Source organism: Carettochelys insculpta, chromosome 2, assembly GCF_033958435.1.
Source record: "Carettochelys insculpta isolate YL-2023 chromosome 2, ASM3395843v1, whole genome shotgun sequence".
Taxonomy (NCBI): Eukaryota; Metazoa; Chordata; order Testudines; family Carettochelyidae; genus Carettochelys; species Carettochelys insculpta.
Genome location: NC_134138.1, coordinates 276,623,056 through 276,644,365, shown reverse-complemented (window position 1 = coordinate 276,644,365; position 21,310 = coordinate 276,623,056).

Here is a 21,310-nt window from a genome sequence, read left to right as displayed (position 1 = left end):
TATGATAGAGATTGTGGCCGGGTGGGGCCAGGGTAGGAAAGACAGGAGTAAAAACAGGGCAGAGATGAACCTGACAATCAGAGTGGGAGTAGCTGAGGAGTAGGCTGTCCTATGTCAATTAGGGCCAGCTGATCCCACTCAGGGCTACCTTTATAAGCCTTCCCCACAGAGTGTTTAAGGAGAGTTTGGAAGGTGAGTGAGGAGAGGGAAGGCGACTTGGAGGAACACCAGAGGCCGTAAAAGAGGAGAAGAAGCCTCAGCAACCCGGGGGCTGGGTTGCCTCAGTTCAAGGGACCTGAAGCTCAACCAGACACTGTGCGAAACTGATCAGCTGGAGCAGCCACACAAAGGAGGGGACTTGTTGCCAGGGCTACCACTAGCAGAAGGAGGTACCAGGGGAATTGTCTGGGGAAGTGGCCCAGGGAGAGGATCTGCAGGGGCAAGGGTGAAGGAAGTCAGCCTTTGCCAGTAGCGGCCATCCAGGGTCCCTGGGCCCGAGCCCGGGCCAAGTGGGTAGGAAACTGGTTCTGCCCAGACCACCCCCCATGCCGCAGCAAGTGTAATGGAGTTCGCATGGTGGGGCCAGGGGCCCGAAGAGAGGACCTGGGGCCCAGGAACAAGACTGACCCTGCCACAAGGTCTATAAAATCATGACGGGTACAGAGAAAGTGAATAAGGAAAAGTTATTTATTTGTTCCAAAACACAAGAACTAGGGTCACCCGATGAAAGTGATAGGTAGCTGGTTTAGAACAAACCAAAGGAAGTATTTCTTCATGCAGTGCACAGTCAACTTGTAGAGCTCCTTACCAGAGGGGCCGTGTCTACTCTAGCCCAAAACTTCAAAATGGCCATGCAAATCTGCTGTTAGGAATAAAGGGATTTCAAAGTTTCCGGGGTCCTTTCGAAAAGGAGCCCCATCTGGATGAGCCGCGCGGCGGCGAAGCGCATCAATTTCAAAGTGCCGAGGCCGCCCGTATTCTAATGAGGCGCTGAATATGTATTTCAGCGCTTCATTTGTAAACTTCAAAATGGCCATTTGCACGGCCATTTTGAAGTTTTGAGCAAGCATAGATGTAGCCAGGATGTTGTGAAGTCCAAGACTATAAGAGGGTTTAAAAAAGAGCTCGATAAATTCACAGAGAACAGGTCCGTCAAAGGCTGCTAGCCAGGGTGGGTTGGAATGGTGTTCCTAGTTTGTTTCTCAAAAGCTGGGAATGGATGACAGGGGAGCGATCTCTCAATGATTCCCTGTTCTGTTCACTCCCTCTGAGGCAACTGGCATTGGCCACTGTCAGCAGACAGGATACTGGGCGAGATGGACCTCTAGTCTGACTCAGTTTGGCTGTTCTTGTGTTCTTCTGTATTCTGGGCATGGGGTGCAGAGCAGCAGGCTGGTCGTACTCTGACGCTGGTGGGTACAGAGCAGCTTTCCCCAGTTGTGAATGACTGCTGGGGCTGGCAAGGTGGTGGGGTGGGGAATCAGACCCTCCTATTCAGCCCCACCACTAGCTGGGAGATGAGCTCATATTTCATTCCCTCTGTTTCAGCAGAATGGAATAGGCATCAGGATGTGGTCAGTCCTGGTTGCCGCAAGCTTCTGAGGTAAACTGGGTTTCAACATTCAGTTCCCATAGCAAGCTGCATTTCCTTCCATAACACAACAGGGCCCTTAACACAGGGGTGGGAACGTTTTTCTAGCCTGGGGCACTAGCCCACAGAAAACATAATTTGGGGGACACATATGGCGGAAATGAGGGTTTCAGGTTGAGGGAGGGGACTCCAGACTGGGGTGCAGGAGGGGTGAAGGCTCCAGCTGGGGGTGTTGGCTCTGAGGTGAGGGTTCAGGGTGCACTGGGGGGATACAGAAGCAGGCTCAAGGCTGGGAGTGGGAGTGAGGGAGGAGGTTATGGATGGAGTTTGGACAGGAGGGAGCCACTCCTGGTTGGCAGTCTGACTGGGTTCATGTAGGCTCCCCTGGCTCTGCTCTGCTTCAGGAAGTGGCTGTCGAGTTCCCCCCGCCTCCACCCGCCCCCACAAGTGGAAGAGCAAGGAGGTTCTGTGTGGTGCTGGCATCTGCAGGCACCACCTCTGCTATTTCCATTGGTGCTGTTCCTGGCAACAGATGCTACATAGCCAGCCTGCGGGAAGGGCCAGTGTGGTCAACAGCTGAGAGTCAGGTGGCTTTTAGCTCAAACTGTTTAGGCTCTTGTACTGCGCTCCAGAGGCTGTAGGTTTGAGTCTGCCTCTTGGTGGTTATGTGTTCACCACCAATCAAAACACAGGCTGTGTGTCTTAATTATCTGGGTGGCACCTGATTCTCTCCCAGGTGGATGCCCAAGTGCTCAGCTTACAGGGAACAGTGCGCTCCAAGCCCTTGCTGGCATTGTAGAGAACACCTACACCAGAGGGAAACGGTACATGCCCAACTCTAGTTTGAGCCCAAACATTCCCTAGGCAGTATCCAAACCAAAAGCAGTCGAGTAGCACTTTAAAGACAAGCAAAATAACTTATCAGGTGAGCTTTTGTGGGACAGACTGAAGAAGTGGATCTGTCCCACGAAAGCTCACCTAATAAACTTTTTTGCTAGTCTTTAAAGTTCTACTTGACTGCTTTTGGTTTTGATAGTATATAGACTAGCATGGGTCCCTCTCTGTTACTATTCCCTAGGTAGGAGTGACAATAGATGGTAAAAGAGAAGAGAAAGGAGGCGGCTGATTACACCAGTGTAAGTGTGTAGGGACTCCCCCATTGCATTCTTGTTCAGCTTGACAGAGGTGCAGCTAAAGGGAGAATTTGACTCTGAAGGCCTGATTCTGTTTAAGGTATTCATGTGTTACCCAGCACCACGCACACAGAGCAACTCACATGCGTCGCTGTGTTTGGTTTAGAACACCCCTCTGATGTGCAGTTACACTGGGAAAAGAGAACCCCAACAGACTGAGATTCAGCTCCTCAAGGTATTTCAAACCAGTGGGTGGGTTGGTGCTTAAGTGACTTGCCCAGGGTGTACAGGAAGTCTGTGGCAGGGTCCAGGATTGAACTTGGGTTCCCCAATTAGTACCCTAAGTCCAGCCTTCATCCCGCCCTGCTCTGCTGCATCAGTGTAACGCAATGAAGCAGGTCGTGGAAGGCTGATTTAGGGTACATCTTCGCTACCCACGAGATCGACCTGGTCAGGCTCAGTGTTCCAGGGTTCGCTTTTGTGTGTCTAGCAGGGATGCACAAAATCGAACTATCAGGGCTCGACAGTTGACCACTGTACTCCTCGATCTCACAAGGAGCAAGGGAAGTCGATGGGGAAGTTTTTCCTGTCGATCTCCCTCTGTGAAGGCGGCCAGCTAAGTCTATTGTAGATAAGTGGATTCCAGCTATGCAATTGCTGTAGCTAGAATTGCCTGTCTATGGTTGACGTTAAGGTCTGATGCAGACCTGGTTTCAGACCATATCCAGCTCCTGGTCTTCAGCATCAGTGGGGTTATACCAGCGTAACGCAAGAGGCCTGGAGGCCAGTGACAAGGGAAAGTGAAGTCTGCTCGGCAGCCTTAGCGGAGGGCTTTTTAGCTGATGCTGTAGAAGCACATGGCCTTAACCCTAAGGTTGCAGGTTCATTCCTGCCTGCCAACACCCACCTGTTGCTCTTACGCAGAGGTAAGCTGAAGCAGAGGATAAGCGTTCTTCTCTGCAGCATGTCATGTGTGCAATCTCCAAATCCGGAGAAGGTGCTGACTAATAGCCCATGGAGCAATGATCGGATCTGTGAGGTCTGGGACCGAGCAGGCCCCACCCTGCTTTCCTGTGCAGTACTGTTTTCTTAACAGAGCTCCCCACATGTGGATCTTGCTCACAAGTTCAGGGTCAAACTGAGGGCCAGAGGTGGGGTCAGGAAGGTGTTTTCCCAGGCAGGTTGGGAGGGATGCTGGAAGTTTTTGCCTGCCCCTGTAGCATGGTCTGTAGCTCCACTGGGTAGATCTCTCCTTGGCTGTTCCCTGTCAATGCAGGGGATGGGTGGCTGGTAACTCGATCTGTATAGGGGTACATTACCCCTGCCCCCGCCATGCACGCAGCTGAGCAAGTGAATCCTGCCTTCAGCAGCCACAGGGCAGCTGCCAGGAGCAGGATGACCTGGGACAGTTTCTGAAGCTGGGCAGCAAGGCAAGGCCAAGGGACGGGGGGTGGTGTTCTATGGGTTTCAGGCAGAATCTGTCCTGAGTACAACCGGCTCCCAGCCAGCCTCATCCCTGTCCCAGGGTGGCCAGTCCCTCTCTCCACGATGCAAGCAAATCTGGGGCTGGGGCTGGGGCTGGGGCTGGGGCCAGCCGGGGCAGAAGAGAGACAGGGACAGGAATTGTGGAGGAAGGAGCCAGCCAGCTGCACCCACCAGCCCCACCACAATCCCAGCCCCTCCACCTGCCTCCCCACAGCCCCCACCCACTACCTTCATCCCTCCAGCTCTCTGCTGCCCCATCTCCAAACTACACCCTGCAGCCTGTGGCCTCAGCAAACCCCAGTGCACACACAGCCCCCTCCCCACCACATGCACGTGTCCTGCCAAGACCTTCCTGCACCTCTGTAGCCATTGGCCCAAGCCCCTTTCCCCCACAAAGGTCCCTTCTTAGAGCCTCCCCATCCCCAGCAGCCTTTGCCCCACTCCTTACCTCTCCCAGACCCTCCTGCTCCCCCCCCCACACACCAGCCCGAATGCCCACAGCTCCTGGCTCCATTACCCCCGGCTCCTCCAATTGCTCCGGTCCCCTGTGACTCGCCCTCTGGGCCTCTCACCCCTGGCTTCAACCTCCCACCTCCACTTCTGGTTAGTGGCCTCTCTCCCCTCCTTGTCTTCTCAGGAGGGGGTCAGACGGCTAGAGCCCCCCTTCGAAGGAGCCTGACATATCTGCCGGTGGTAACTGCCAGTGGGCCGGAGTGGGGGCTTGGGCCCAGTCCAAAGGGGCAAGAGCCATCACAGCAGCATGAGTGTGGGGCAGGCTTGTTCTCCCTCACAGCAGCCTGCCCTCTAGGCCAGGCCAGGAGAGGGACAGCAATTTTTCCCACACCCATTAAGCTGCAGTGGAGGCCTCACAGTTTTATTCAGCTCTGCCAGAACACCAGGCTCCATCTTTCCCCCTATCCAGTGCGTGCTGGGTTCCACACTGCCCCAGGCCTGGCCTCCATCCTTGACTGTAACCTTAACTCTTGCCTATCTCCTCCTCCACGTGGGACCTGTGCTCCTTCTTCTCCCTCCTGGAGCATCCTGAATGCCACCAAACAACCAGTCAGGGTGGGCAGGAGGCTCTAGGAGAGAGGGGAAGAGTTGGTCGGCGTGGCTGCTAGTGCAGGGAAGGGCTTGGCTGCTGGTGGGTGCTCAACACCTGGTAATTTTTCTCCAGGGCGTGGAGCTGTAGCCACAGCACGTCCAAGGAGACGGCACTTATGTTCTCAAGAATCTTTTCACCCACCATGTAAGCACCTCAGTCTCTCCCTCTGACACCTTTGTGACCACCTGAGGACAGCAAGGTCTTTGTCAAAAATCTCCGGGCTTAACAGAGAATCCTAGACACGCAGGGATGGAAGGGCCTGTGAGAGAAAGGTCTCCTCGTTCATCCTGCTGCACTGAGGCAGGGCCGAGCGCTCCTAGACCCTTCAGGATGGGCGTTTGTCCAACCTGTTCTGTAACCTCCACACACCGGGATTTCACAACCTCCCTTGATAACTTGTTCCAGTGCTTAATTATCGCTATAGTTAGAGAGATTTTCCTAATAGCTAATCTCAGTTTCCCTTGCTGCTGATTAAGCCAAATGTAAGATGTCCAACCCGCAGTGGCCATGAAGAACTATTGATCGCAGCTCTCTTTATGATGGCCCTTAACATACCTGAGGACTCTTATCGGGTCCCCCGGGTAATTTCCGTGACTCAAGACCAAACATATCCTGGTTACAAACTTTTCCTGATAGGTCGGTTGTTCAAAATCTCGTATTGGTTTTCATTGCTCTCCCCTGGTCTCTCCAATTTGTGCACGTTTTGAAGTGTGGCACCCAAAACTGGACACCACACTCCATCCAAGGTGTCCCCCGTGTTCATAGAGTAGAACAATTACCGCCTGCCTTTTACATACATCACTTCTGTTAATATGTCCCTGAATAAGCCCCTTTCACAACTGCGTTATGTTGATAGTGCATAGTGAATTAAATATCCACTGAAGCCTACAGATCCTTTTTAGCACCGCTACCACCTTGCCAATTACTCCCTGTTTTGTAGTTTTGCCTTTGATTTTTCCTTCCTACATGGAATGCTTGGCACTTGTCTTTATTGAATTTCATCTTGTTGGTGTCAGACCACTTCTCCCAGTTACCAAGATCGTTTTGAATTCTGACCCTGTCATCCAAAGTAATTGCAACCGCCCCCACCTTGGTGTCATCCACCAGTTCTATGAGAGTTATCCAAATCATGAATAAAATGCTGAATGGTACCACAGCCAGGTCTGACCCTGCTGTGGGACCCCACTACCTACCTCCTCCAGTTTGAGAGTGAACCTCTGATAATGAGTATGGTTTAAGACCTGTTCTGCACCTGCTTTAGAATAATTTAATCTAGGCTGCATTTCCCTAGTTTTCTTATGAGAAAGTCATGTGAGAAGGTATCAAAAGATTTACTAAAATCCAGGGTGTATCACAGTGCATTAATCACTGAGTCATAGAACACTAGAACTGGAAGGGACCTTGAGAAGTCATCAAGTCCAGGCTCGGCCCTCAAGGCAGGATCAAGCACCATCTAGAGACCATGCCTAATAGATGTCTATCTAACCTGCTCTTAAATATCTCCTCTGATGGAGATTCCACAACCTCCCTAGGTAATTTATTCCAGTGTTTAACCACCCTGACAATTAGGAGGTTTTTCTTAATGTCCAACCTAACTGCCCTTGCTGCAATTTAAGCCCCATTGCTCCTTGTCCTAATTTCACCTTGATGAAATGTAATGGGGAGTGAGATACAGATCACTCAAGATGAGCTGATGGAAGTCTTTCTGAGCTCAAACCCTATGAAATTTAATACATTTAAATTCAAACAAAATACCTAGTTAGATCAGAAGGCAGAAAGTAATTTGCCCCAAAGCCATTGAATCGGCAGGGATTTGACTGTTTCTGTTCTCACCTCTTAATGATCATAGAATCACAGAGCTGGAAGGGACCTCAGGAGGTCATCAAGTCCAGCCCCCTGCCCCAAGCAGGATCAATCCCAGCTAAGTCATCCCAGCCATGACTATGTCAAGCTGGGACTTAAAAACCTGCAAGGATGGAGATTCCACCACCTCGCTAGGTAACACATCCCAGTGCTTCACCACCCTCCTGGCAAAGTAGTTTTTCCTAATATCCAGCCTACTCCTCTCCTTCTGTAACTTCAGACCATGATAGTGATTTTATTTATTTATGCTGTTCACTACAGAAGGCTTTATTGCCATGGCATATGTAGGAAGACTGTGAGAAAATGGGCTGTTGGCACACTACTGAAATTTGCCGATAACGGACAACAAAAAGACTTTAGCAATGTAGATTGTAGCTGCACCCAGGAAAGGGTGACTTTAAAAAACATTGGTTTGTGAGGCTGTTTAGATAAAAACTGATTTTTTTATATGTCTGTATGGGCCAGCAGATAGGTCTGATGTAGCGTTCCCTGTACGAGATGGCGTGCGAGGTCAACCAGGAGATATATAGGCTCCACCCAGATGATTAGCTGAACGTACACAGCATCCACAGTGAGCAGCACGTGTTTCCATGGGCGGTGCACATCTGCACATGCCTGGGTGCACAGAACAAAATTTATTCTGCCCCAGATGGAAAAAAATAGAGGGACCCCTGGTCTGAAGACTTTCCCATGATGCTAAACTGATGCTGGATTCAGTGACGTAGTTGAGACTTGCAGATGGGCCTGATTTTTAAGGCTTTGAGATTGTTGAGGTTCACGGCCAAGTTCCCATGGGTTGAGATGAACTTCCGTTGTAGCTCAAGATTCAGCATTTTCCTAAAGCTCAGGGGTGCTTGAAAAGAGGGTGTAGATTAGGTCTGCAGGGTGAGGGACCAGGGCCAGGTCAGTATCAAGATTCTGCCAGCATTTAGAACAGGGTCAGGCCCAGCTGCACGAGGCGCTCAAGGCATGGAAATATTTTTAAAAAAAAAAGGATACTAGGAGTTTATAGGTCCTGGCTAAACTCAGCCCTGATTTCCCCCTTACCATCTCACTGAATTTGCCATTTAACAGAAGGTAAACTTGGAAAATATACCTGCAAAACTATCCCTGCTACTTTCGAACGGAAAACCCAATGCTCACGCACATCAGAGTGATTGTATGACATACGCACTCCAGCAGGGCAGAGGCTGCCTTTGTGTTATTTCCAGTCCAGATGCACTACAAGCTCAATCTTGTGTACTTGATTCCTTCTAAGATTGCCAGCAACATTCTGCAGATTCAGACCATCACCTTTGAGCACTAATCGGAATTGAACTGTGAACTACCGAGGAGCCTCACCCTGGGTCAGATTATATCATTGGGCAACTGGAAGGCGGCCCCATGTACACCCCTCCCCTGCTTTCCATGCCCCCGATATGACAAGTTCATCAGCGATAGAGAGGGCTTTACAAGGACAGATGCTATATGACTGTTTATGATAGCAGGGTTTGAGTTACATGCTCAGCAGCTGTAAAAATAGCCCTTATTGCTCCCCCAGTGACTCAGCAAGGGCTCTTCCTGGAGGCAGCGATAAGATCATTTATCTCCTGTTGCCACCTCCCCATCCATCTTGCCTGGATTACAAGAGAAAATCCAGGCTCCAGTGCACATTGAGATCAGCTCTGAGATCACTGGTTGGGAGTTGGATGGGGCTGAGGAACCTATTGCACAAGCAAGATCAAGAGCCACTGTGATTTACAAAGCCAGGCTGGTCCAGGTCGTTGCAGCTGTAAGCCCAGCTGTGCTTATTGTGATGTTGTTGCCTGTATCAGGCACACATGTCAATGCTGCCATGTTTAAGCAAAGCAAGCCTGGGCTCTCTGGTTGCAGGGCTCTTGAGTCACACTGCAGTGAGGGGCTCTAGTGCTGACTTTCTGATTGCCCTGGGCATGCACCACACCCATGTGGCCACCAACAGGTAGACTTGAACCTGAGACCTCTGAAGCTTAGTGCAGGAGCCTCTCCAGTTTGAGCTGAATGCCTGCTAAGATAATAGAGGAGACTCAGTTTTTCTCTGTGATGGGGTCTAGGTGCTACTACATGGGAGAGCGAACCGCACCAGGGCTGTGTCTACGAGCGCCGCTTCTTCCGGAAGCAGCACGCTAATGAGCTATCCAGAAGATGCTAATGAGACATGGATGCAAACTTTCTGCGCCTTGTTAGCATACCGGCACGTGGTTCGGAGTCCAGAAGAAGCTTTTCCGGACTCCAAAGTAGCCGTGCAGACGTGCGGCCCGTGGGGATCTTCCAGGGATGTTCCCCAAAATTTTAGAGAAGAAGGGGCTTCGGGAAGTAGGGTTTCCTGTGGAAGATCCCTGTGGGCTGCACGTCTGCACATGTTCGTGGAGTCCAGAAGAGCTGCTTCTCGACTCCGAACCATGTGCTGATATGCTAATGAGGTGCAGAAAATTTGCATCTGTGCCTCATTAGCATCTTCCAGGTGGCTCATTAGTTTGCCACTTCTTCAGGAAGAAACGGGATGTGTAGACACAGCCCAAGTGTGTGGGTTACACCTGCTCTATCGCACACCATTCCGTGCCCCAGGCCCCACGTTGCCCCCTTCTTCCTGTGCTGCTCTTCCCCCTCCCCACAAGTGCCCACCCTCACTCAGCCCCTTTCTCTCCCCACCCCTTCCTCTCCAGCCCCACCTGTCCACCACTGAACAGCAACAGGCAGGAGGTCCTAGGAGGATCTGATCACTATGGCTCATCAGTTGGGTACTCAGCACCCACCATTTTGTTCCCTGGGGGCTCCAGCCCCAGATCAGCCACCAAGTCAGCATCTACAGCAGTCCGTACTATTTTAACAGCTCTTCGCCGCTGTAAGCTAGCAGAGCTCCACTGGAGCTGCGTTAATTGACTCAAGGGGCAGAAGGAAGCCAAGGAGTTACATGCGTCTTGCTGAGCTATGGCTGGCTGTTCAGAAAGAGTTAATGGGGAAGAGGCAGTGGGCTGGGAACACGAATGCTCTTTCCAGGCACAATCTGCCCGTGAGGGTTGGCTCGGCCTAGGGGATGCTTTGAGCTTGCTGCTTCATTGATTGCATGTTCTGCCCTCTGAAGACTGGAGGGCTGCAGAGGATCAGAACGTCCTCCAGGGCCTCTGGCTGCTTCCACCTCTTGTCACACCCAGTGCTTACTTCCCTGACTGGTCGCTGCATTTGTGCTGACCAGAGACCCTGTCCCTGCCTCTGGATCTGCTCTGCCCATGGAAGAACAACAGTGCAAAGCCCGCTGAGCTGGTAGCAACCACGAGAGGGAAAGGTGGCTGTGGTCTGAAACACCCAAAGAGAAGCAGAGCGAACGCCGCCCTGTGCATGGGGGATGGGGAAGAGAGGATGCATTTTTTGGTGATGTGCCTCATCCACATCTCTTCACCTCTGAGCGTGACTCTCTGTGGGCTCTCCAGCTAGTCGGATTTAGTAATGCACTTCATAAGCATGAATCATTAAACAAGCTGATGTGTGATCAACAGCAGAGGAGAGGTAGGGGGAACTCTTTACTTCCAGCCTAGCTTTACAGCCTGGCATTAATACATCAAGAATGACAGAGGTGGGAGGAAAAGCAAATAAGACAAACCCAATGGAGCCTTCTGCCTGGCCTCTGTGTGACTACGAAACTTAATTGTGAGGCAGATTCTGGCCATGCTAGAGGGCTGCCTAGCATGGGGAAATCCAAGGGTAGGTAGCAAAGACAGTATTGCCAGCCCTACACTGGCTGTTTTTGGTCTCTCCTGACTAGCACAGTGAGGGTGAGGATGTATGGGTCGAAAGTGCCACATTCTGGAGAGCTCTAGCCAGCGGATCATCGCAAACCAATGTAACTTAGAGCCACCTTCAGGCTGCTCTACGTTACCTGAAGGGTTAAAATGTCTCCAATGGGGGACCATGGGAGTGACAAGATGATTGACAGCTCCTGGGGACATTAATAGTTTGTGCATCCTGCCAGGCTGTATTGGGGAAACTGTGCTTTCCTTTTGGACAGCTGGGCTTGCCAGAGGATTAACAGACCATGTGCCGGGGCCAGATTCCGCTCTTAGTTGCTCAGCTGCAAAACCAGTGACTTCAGTGGCTGGTTGGACTCATTGGAGTCAGTAAGGATTAACACTTGCCCAGCTAAGCTCAGGGTTCAGACCTGGGGGTTCAGCAAAGCAGCTCTGCCGAGGAATTCTACCAAAATGTTGTTTGGTCCAATGCTGGCATTTTCCAGGCTGCCAGTGAAATGAAAGATTGGGAAACACCTACCCAAATGCCTCTGGTCTCCAAAGGTTATGGAAATACAGCAAGAGGGGCACAAAGTCCACCTGGCCAGGAGAGTAGAATGTATTCCTGTGCCGGGTGACCCTTGGCCACATACGCAGCCAGTGTTAATGAATAAAGGACAAGCTAAGTATGGTTCTTAAAGGAAAAGAGAGAAGTAAGGATTTTGTTCACCTAAGGGCCAGTGCCCCAGTGGATGGGCAGCTGTTGGCTGCAGCATTTGTCTTGGTCTCCATGCCTGTCTGGTCCTAGCACATGAGCCACAGTTTGCTGCTGATTAAATGGCCTGATGCTTGTTTGCCAGTAGCTGCTTACACCAGGCAGGGGTCTCTCACAGAGATTTTACTTCCATACTTTTCAGGGCACTTCCTTCCAGAGGAACCTCTCCGTTGTGAGGATAAGTGTGCCCTCTAATTTTTTTCTATCTGTGGATGGAATAAATTTTATTCTGTGCACCAAAGCACATGCTGATGTGCACCACCAATCGAAACACAGGCTGACAGTTGTGGGTGCTCTGCTAATCAGCTGGGTGGCCCCTGAGTCTCTCCTGGGTGGTTTTCCAGGCACACAATATAGAGGGAGCACTGGTGAGGACCACAGAATATGTGGAATGTTCTTGAAGTGTGGATGGTCACCCTTCCATCTCCGGATTCTCTCTTTACACATGGGTCTCCTGGCACTGATTCTCTGGAAGTTATATAACAAGGGGGAAGAACAGTAGATGGGCACCGTGTGCTTAGTCCCTTGTTTTGGGGAAGCAGATACTAGGATCCCTACAGGAGACACCTCTCCTCTGTCTCTCCCAAGTTGTTAATTTAGTGCAACACCAAGGGTGTGTCTACACTTGCATTCCTCTTTCGAAAGAGGTATGCAAATGAGGGGACTCAAAAATGCACGTTCAGCACCTCATTTGCATATTCTTATTTCAAAAGAGCTTCTTTTGAAAGAAGAAAACCAGTGTACACGCTGCTCTTTTGAAAGTAAACCCATCTTCAGAAGAATCCTTATTCCCTTTATTTAAAGTTGTGAGCCTCTGCCACAAGAGCTAAAAGCCAACAGCCTCTTAGCAGAAGCTGCACAGCGGCTTTCAGTGGGTTACACTCATGCTTGGGGGAGCAGTTGAGGATGGAGGAGCAGAAGCCCTGGCTCAGGCCTGAAGCAGCGTCTGTTCAAAGAGGAGGAGTGACGGGGCTTTCTAGCATTGGCAGCTGGCCCTTTCTGCAGCAATAGGGCAGACTATGGAATCAGCCCTTCCCTCCCTGAAACCTCTGCCACTCAGGGCTTCACCTACCTCAGGTCAGGTTCTCAGCAACTGTAAGCTGGCTGGGATGATATGCTTGGGGTTGGTCCTGCTTTGGGCAGTGGGCTGGACATGATGGCCTCCTGACGTCTCTTCCAGCCCTCTTGGGTTCTATAATTCTGCACTCCATTGACTTTCACACCAGAGGAGGATCTGGCCCTTAGATGTTGAATCTCCTGCAGCAGCCTTACAATTCCACTTCTCCTCCAGGGACGGCACATCTCTGTTCAGTGTTGATAGAGGGCATGCAATCTCCTGGCAGAACAGTGGGAGTGCAGCGGCGCGCCCTCTAATTTTCACCCCTTTTGAGGAATAAATTTTGTTATGTGCACCAAGGCATGTGCAAATGAGCACCACCAATAGAAACACAGGCTGCCAACTGAGGGTGCTCTGCTAATCAGCTGAGCAGCATCTGAATCTCTCCTGGAAAGCCGCCCAAGTGCTCAGCTTCCAGGGAACACTGGAGTCCAGGCCTGTATTTAACTAAGGGCAGGTCTACACTAGACCTTTACATTGATTTCAGATACTGAATTCTAGATATGGCAATTGTCTATCTAGAGTCAACGTCTCTGAAATCAACTTACCTGGCTGTCTTCACTTTTCCCAGCCCTGGAGCCTGTTGTCCTGCTTACACTCAGCAGTGGCTCCAAAATGAATCGAGCTCCCCTCTAAGGGTGTTTGTGATGCAGTGAGCACAGCTGCCCCTCAAAGCAGGGGCTCCTGTCTGGAGATGAAGCTATCGCTGCAGAGAATAGCTGGGTCTCTCTTTCACACACACACCCCTTTTCTTTTATTTTGGCAGAACTTTTTTCTAATGCAAAATGACCCAACATTTTCATTTTGTTTGAAATTTCCTGTTGATTAAAAGAATGGGAAACCAGCCCCAGCAAATCAGCCTTTTGAAAATTGAAAACTTCTTTGCAGGAAATGCTTTTGAGCAATGACTCCCCAACTCCCTTTCTGCCCCCCTCCGTCCCCCACCACCAATGTCCCATGAAAAAGCCACTTGCCGTTTTCGACCAGCAACCCCAGGGTTCTCCCTCCGCTCCCCATCAGTCACACCCGGGAAAAAGATGGCTGTGCAGTATCCCGCCCTGTTCTGGCGCTCGCAGGTTTAAAAGGATATTGAAAAACTGGAGAGGGCTCTGAGCAAAGCCTCAAAAATGATCTGGGAGCTGAAAATATCAAATGCTTTTAGTGGGAGATTGGAAGGGGTCACCTGGTTAGCAGTCCCTTGGTCACTGGCAGGAATGGTCTAGATCGGGGTGGACGATAAAAGGACCATTGGCCAGACACAGTTCGCCCTGGTGAGCCATCAGCTCTTTATTTAGCTGCACATATGCAGGGACAGCTGCTTGCAGCTCCCATTGGGTGCACATCACCATTCCCAACCAACGGGAGCTGTGTGGAGCAGTGTGCTGGCCTACGCTGCTTCTCACATCTCCTGTTGGCCAGGAAGGGTGAACCAGGGCCCACGGGAGTTGCAACGGGTCATATCTGTGGATGTGCAGGTAAATACAGCATCAGCAGCTCGGCAGGGGCTAGCCCTGGCAGACTGCATTTGACTTATTCCCATCAGATGATGCTTGTTCCTGCTGTGAGTGCAGAGGTCTAGATCAGGGTTCCCTGTAAGATGAGCACTGGGGTGGCCACCCAGGAGAGAGTCCAGTGCTGCCCGGCTGATTAGCAGAGTGGCCAGCTGTGTGTTTCTATGGGTGGTGCACATCTGCATATGCCTTGGTGCATGGAATAAAATTTATTCCACCCAGAGAATTAAAATAATTAGAACGAACCCTGGTCTAGGCCTGATGACTTTTCAAGGTTCCTTCCAGGTCTATGATTCTCAGATTCTAACCCGTCTTGCCTGTCAAAAAGAAGACTGGGAGGTGATTTGATTACAATGCGTAAGCACCGTCACAGGGAGCAAATACAATACTAAACAGCATCTTAATTTAGCAGAGAAAGGCATAACGAGACCCCAGGGCTGGGAACTGAAGCCAGACCAACTCAAATGAGAAATCAGACACAATCTTGCAATAGTGAGGGTGGTCAGCCATTGCAATCTGCCCCTGAGGAGCTGGGACTGGACAGCAGGGGACGGATCACTTGATAAATTCTCCAGTTCTGTTCATTCCCTTGGCCGCATCGGGCTCTGTCAGAAGACAGGACACGATGGATCGTTTGGTCTGACCCAGTGTGGCTGTTCTTCTGAAACAAAAGCCCCAGGGAAGTGATGGATTCTCCATCCCTTCATGTCTTCAGATGAGACAAGGGGCATAACTAGACGTTGTGCTCCACGCAGCGGGAATTAGCTGAAATTCTGTGTTCCAGTTCACAGTCCAGGGCACTGCTAGGGAGGGGTGGACACTAGGGAACATGTGCACCCCCAGTGCCCAGGCTTCCCCCTGCAATCACCTTCAGTGCTGCACTGCTTCCGGAGAGTGCAGGGGTGGTCCTGCCCCGGCCCTGCAGCAGTGTGAGTTACAGGAGCTCATGCTGCTCTTGGGCTGCACAACACTGGGGGTGAGAACAGACCGCCCTGGGCTCACCAGATGTGGCACGGCACTTCTGAAAGAAGAGGCGAGGAGGGGTGGGACAAGGGCAGGGACCAGGGCAGGAGGGGCTTGGGACTGGGGGAGCTACAGGCAGGGCAGGTGGATAGTGCCTCCTGCCCCTGGAGTGCTTGTCCCAGTCACCACTGGGTTATTTGATGGCCCTTTTAGGCCTCAGTTAGCCAAAAGGCAGTACTGTTAACATCAAGGTGGTGGGTTTGAGCCCCCCCCAGGGGGTACTGCAACACCAAACTTTCCTCTTAAAAAAAAAAAAAGAGTTCTTCCCTAAATTCACAGAGGAACCTGTAAGGGAAAGGGGAAGAAAAGACTGTGACCAAGTGACAGATTCAAGGGCAGAAAGCATGAGCTGGGCTAGCAAAGGAGAAAGGAAGAAATACTTGCGTATAGTATCCGAGAGGTAGCTGAGTTAGTCTGTATCTTCAAAAACAAGAAGTCCTGTGGCACCTTATAGAATAAGAAATATTCTGGAATACCTGATGAAGCAGGTCTTTGCCCATGAAAGCTTATGCTCCAAAATATCTGTTAGTCTATAAGGTGCCACAGGACTCCTTGTTGTACTTGTGTATGGTCCAGGAAGTTTAGGATTCAACTCGCCCAATGGAGACTTCCTGTCCTGCATTGTGAGGTCTGGAAATAAACTTTCCAAGTAGGGAATAGCTCAGTGGCCAGAGCACCGGCTTCCTAAGCGAAGAGGTGTGAGTTCAGTCCATACTATTGTCCTCCAATGAACTTCCTGCTAAAATCTTTTAAGGGCTTGAGGCCAATTAGATAAACCTCAGTCAAGAATGGTCCTAGGTCCTGCTGTGAGGGCAGGGGTCTGAACTTGAGGACCTCTCAAGGTCCCTTACCATTCTATGATTCTCTTTGAAGGATGTCTTGATAGAAGTATTGAACAAGTGCAACTGGTTTTCTTTCTTCCTGGGCATCCCTGAAAAAAACTCATCTCTGTTCCTCCTGCCAAATTTGTCTGGCTGGCGTGAGAAGCAGATGCCTGGGTGTCAGGCCTTCAGGCTGAATTTGCGTCCTGAGCAATGAGAAAAAGGCCCTTTTTAGATTTGCAAATTGAGTCAATTTTGACCCAGAAGCTGCCTGAGATTGAATCAAATACGCTACCATGCTTTGAGAGTGTCCCAGACCTAGAGCAGCAGAATAGCAGCGATGACTCAGGGTTTTCTTGGCTCAGCCCTGATGATTCGTTGCTATTTTTAAAGCAGCCTGGGACGTAAAAGTGAAACCCATGGGAAGGAGGCTCTTGAAGAGTTCCACCATGATTTCAACAGTTTCTACCCCACCATCAACCTCAGCCTGGACCAGTCCACACAAGAGTTCCAGTTCCTGGACATTACAGTGCAGATAAGTGATGGTCCCATAAATACCACCCTATACTGAAAACCCACGGATGAGTATGCTTATCTACACGCCTCCAGCTTCCATCCAGAGCACACTGCCCAATCCATTGTATACAGCCAGGCACTAAGGTACAACTGTATTGCTCCGATTTGTCAGACAGGGACAAACATCTACAAGACCTTTACCAAGCTTTCCTCAAACTACAATACCCACCTAAGGAAGTGAGGAAACAGATTGACAAAGCCAGACAGGTACCCAGAAGCCACCTGCTACAAGACAGGCCTCGCAAGGAAAACAAGAGAACACCACTGGCCATCACATGAAGCCCCCAGCTAAAGCCTCTCCAACTCATCGTCAGGGATCTGCAACCCATCCTGAATGATGATCCTTCAATCTCATGGACCTTAGGAGGCGGGCCTGTCCTCGCCTATAGACAGCCTGCCATCCTTAAACAAATCCTCACCAGCAACTCTAGACCACAGCACAGCAACTCTAAACCTGGAACCACTCCCTGCAACAAACCTCACTGCCAACTCTGCTCACATATCTACACCAGCGATATCATCACAGGACCTAACATCAACCATACCATCAGGGGCTCGTTTACCTGCATGTCCATTAATATAATATATGCCATCATGTGCCAGCAATGCCCAACTGCAATTTACATTGACCAAACTGGACAGTCTGTATGTAAAAGAATAAATGGACATAAATCAGACATCAGGAACGGTAACATACATAAACCTGCAGGAGAACACTTCAATCTCCGTGGACACTCAGTAACAGATTTAAAAGTAGCAGTCCTACAACAACAAAATTTAAAAATAAAAAGGGGAGAGAAGTCTCTGAGCTGCAATTCATTTGCAAATTTGACTCCATCATCCAAGGATTAAACAGAGACAGGGAGTGGCCGGCCCCTTACAAAAGCAGTTTCTCTGCACTGGATGTTCACACCTCCACATTAGAATCTGACAAGGGACCATATCCCCCCTGACAGATCTGACTTGTTTTTTCTCCTCTCTTGATGTATACTACTGATAATGGGCCATTTCCACCCTGACTGAATAGACCTTGTCAAGTCTGGCCCTCTCTTTTACTGGGACTAAATACTCTTCTGAAGCCCCCTCCCCCCGCACGCATCTGATGAAGTGGGTCTTTGCCCACAAAAGCTTCTGCTCCAAAATATCTGTTAGCCTATAAGGTGCCACAGGAATTCAGGCCCTCAGAGTCAAACTCTACCTTTAATTGCATTGCTGTGAAGCTAAATAACAATAATGCAATCAAGGGAGTCCCTCCAAACTTAATCAGCTGCCTCCTTCTCCCTTCTTTTTTACTGTCTATTGTCAATTTTCATGGGAAATGTTTCGGCTGAAGCTAGAGCTGGACATGCACCAATTTCCCTCTGGAGTAGATGTTCTGTGCAACATGCAGGAAAGAAGCAGAGCTCCCCCATATTCTCAGCAAGGGCTCAGACTCCACTGTGCCCTGGAAGCTGAGTGCTTGGGCAGCCAGCCAGCCAGGAGAGATTCAGGTGCTGTCCAGCAGATGATTGCAGTACCTAGCGTGAGCTTCCATGGGTGGTGCACTCGTAACCACCCACGGGCAGACTCAAACCTGCAGTCTCTGGAGCTTGGCACAGGAACCTCTGCTCTTTGAGCTAAAAAGCCAGTGGCCTCTCAGCCAAGGGCATAGAGAAAACTCAGTCTCTTTCTTGCCATATGTGGACTCAGTGCCAGTACATGGGCCAGTGAACCACACCCAGTAGGTGTGGGGGTTACACACATAACACACTTTGTTCTGTCCAAGGATGGAAAAAAAAGTAGAAAGAACACTGGCTCAAACCAGAGACCCTTGAAATCGATGGGATATTGAGCAGGATCAGGGCTCATATACACCTCTTCTCCCCACTATGAGCTGTCTCATTTTCTATATTAATAAACTAAATTCCTCAGGAGTCACTGAAGTCTATGAAAAACTGCACTTCAGAATACAGTCACAAGGCTCCGCGACTTTCCTGTTTGCTGATGGTGTTAAATTTTGGCAAAGCTGGAGCCCACCCGGTGTATTTTGGCCCTGGCATGACACATAAACCACCACCATCCCTAGCCAAGTGAAAACAAAGCCAGACCATGCAACTCCCCCTCTTCGCTCACTGAGGTTTTGTTATTTGACTCTGTTTCTGGGAATGAGTCTTGCAACACTTCGGGTTTACAATGCAATTGACAAATGTCAGGTCGGTTGCTACTAGTGATTCCCCCCTGTCTCAGGACAGGCTGTGTACTAGATCTGAGTGCAGTGTGCATCCCATCACAGTGAAACTGGGTGGAGGAACGCAGCGGAAAGGTCTTCTGACACTTCCTAGGGTGATGGAACCTTTGTGTCCGTGAAAAAAAGAAACCACCTTCCAACTGCGAGGAAGAAACTGGAGAGTGAGTGATCGTTTTATTTTCCAGAGCTTGCCTGAACATCAGCCCAAGACTAGGGATGTGGATCAGGAGGCCTATTGAAGCTCAACATATTTGAGCCAGCTGGTATAAATTGGTTTCCCTCCATGATGGCAGTAACTTACATCAGTGGTGGATCCTCCCCTTTATTTCTGATGTTTGACTGGGAGGATCTTTAGGCTTAAATGCCAAGGAAATGCTGCACGTAGTCCAAATACCAAAGATCTCTCCAGCACCAGAATATGCTCGGGGTTGTTCTCCTTGCAGCACCTTCCGTTAGAAATACACATACATATACAAATACGCTCAGAGCCCAGCTGGCCTGTCCTTTACACCAGCAGGGTAAATCCCCACCTTGGAGCGAATCTGTCCATCACACCATTCAGGGCTGGAAAGTAACTAAGTAGAACTACTTACTTACACTACTCAAGTATACTTTTCCAGCACCAAACTTTACTCAAGTAATTCTGTTTGGGTTTTTTTGCTACTTCATATTTTACTCAAGTATCTCTTCTTTTTTTTAAAGAAAACACTGTACTTTTTACTCCACTACCTTTTCCGGAAGCACTTAGTTACACGCTACCTTCATCACCTTACAGGTACTTGTGCAAGCCAGCATTCTGATTGGCTAAATCAGTCACATGTGCAAAGCAACCAATCAACATGCAGGAGCATGGCTGGAGCAACCCCTGTCCACAGCAGAGCAGGAGCAAACTCTATGCATACAAGAGTGCATATCTATCTGTCTATCTAGCTATCTATTAAATCATGGTGCTCTATTATAACTCGGGCGGTTAACCATAGATTTCCATAGGATGGGTATTTTTTACTTCCCGATACTTAAATACGTGTATACTTTTCCTCAAGTAGTTTTCTAGCAGGATACTTTGACTTTTACTTAGTTCATTTGTCTTCAAAGCAGCATAACTTTTACTCAAGTCACTTTTTCTGGGTACTTCTTCCACCACGAGAACTACAGTGATGCAGGGGCAAAGCAGACCCTCGCACGTAGACAAGCAGTCACCCCTGCACACGATGCTGAGTTGGTCCCTCCCACCCTACACTCACACTCGCAATCACAGGCACAGGACAAGAAGGTTGAGGTAGAGTCTACAAAGATGCAGGTACAATTTCCTGCTTTGCCAGAAGTTTCTTCTGTAACCTGGGGGGGAGTCACACAAGCCCAGATCTTCCAAGGTATTTAGGCTCCTGTGGATTTCAAAGGGAATTAGGACCAAAGTCTTTTGTAGAACTATTCCTCGTTGGTAATATGGAGCTAACAGGCCCATAGTGTCCCACAGTGGCATAGTGATGGCAGAGTAAAGGCTGTGAGATGTAACATAAATTGATAACACCTATACATTCGGCAGCCAATGTGGAAATCCAATGGACCTTTTTCCCTAATGTCTTGGGCCATTCTGACCTCCCTGTTTGTATACACATTTTGCACTGGGACAAATGACTGGAGAAGCCCTCCTGCAGACTTTCTATAAGCCCCCATTTATGTACTTAGGGTTTGTCTGGAGATCAGGACAGCATTCCTTCTAAGCTGGACACTTGTACAGCCACTGAAGAGAATTGCAAATACCTCCCAGCTGATAAGCAGAGTGCCTGCAGCTAGCTTATGTATTTCCATAGGTCGTGCACATTCAGACATGCCTTGGTACACGTAAAAAAATATTCCACACACGGATGGGACAAAAAATCTGCAGATGGAATAAAGGGAACATTGGATCAGGATCCCTTGTGTTTGGTGTGACACCACACACACACACACACACACACACACACACACACACACACACACACACACACACACACACACACACACACACACACACACACACACACACACACACACACACACACACACACAATGAAATCATAGTCCTGGCCCCAGAGAGCTTAGGTCAGATCCTTCAAGGGTGACCAGCCCCAAGGTCCTCCTGGGGGTTTGACAGTGCAATACCTTTGAGGATCCGCAGGCCTCTGGGCCCCTCCCCTGAATTCCAGAGCGGGAAGGTCTTTAATAAAGTCTTTTTCAGCTCCAAGAACCTGAGTTGCCAAAGGCTCTTAACAAGCAATCAATAACAACACCCACAGAGAATCCGGGGCTGGGGAAGGCCAGTGCCATGAGGAAAGCAGTGGTGAAGCAGATCCTATG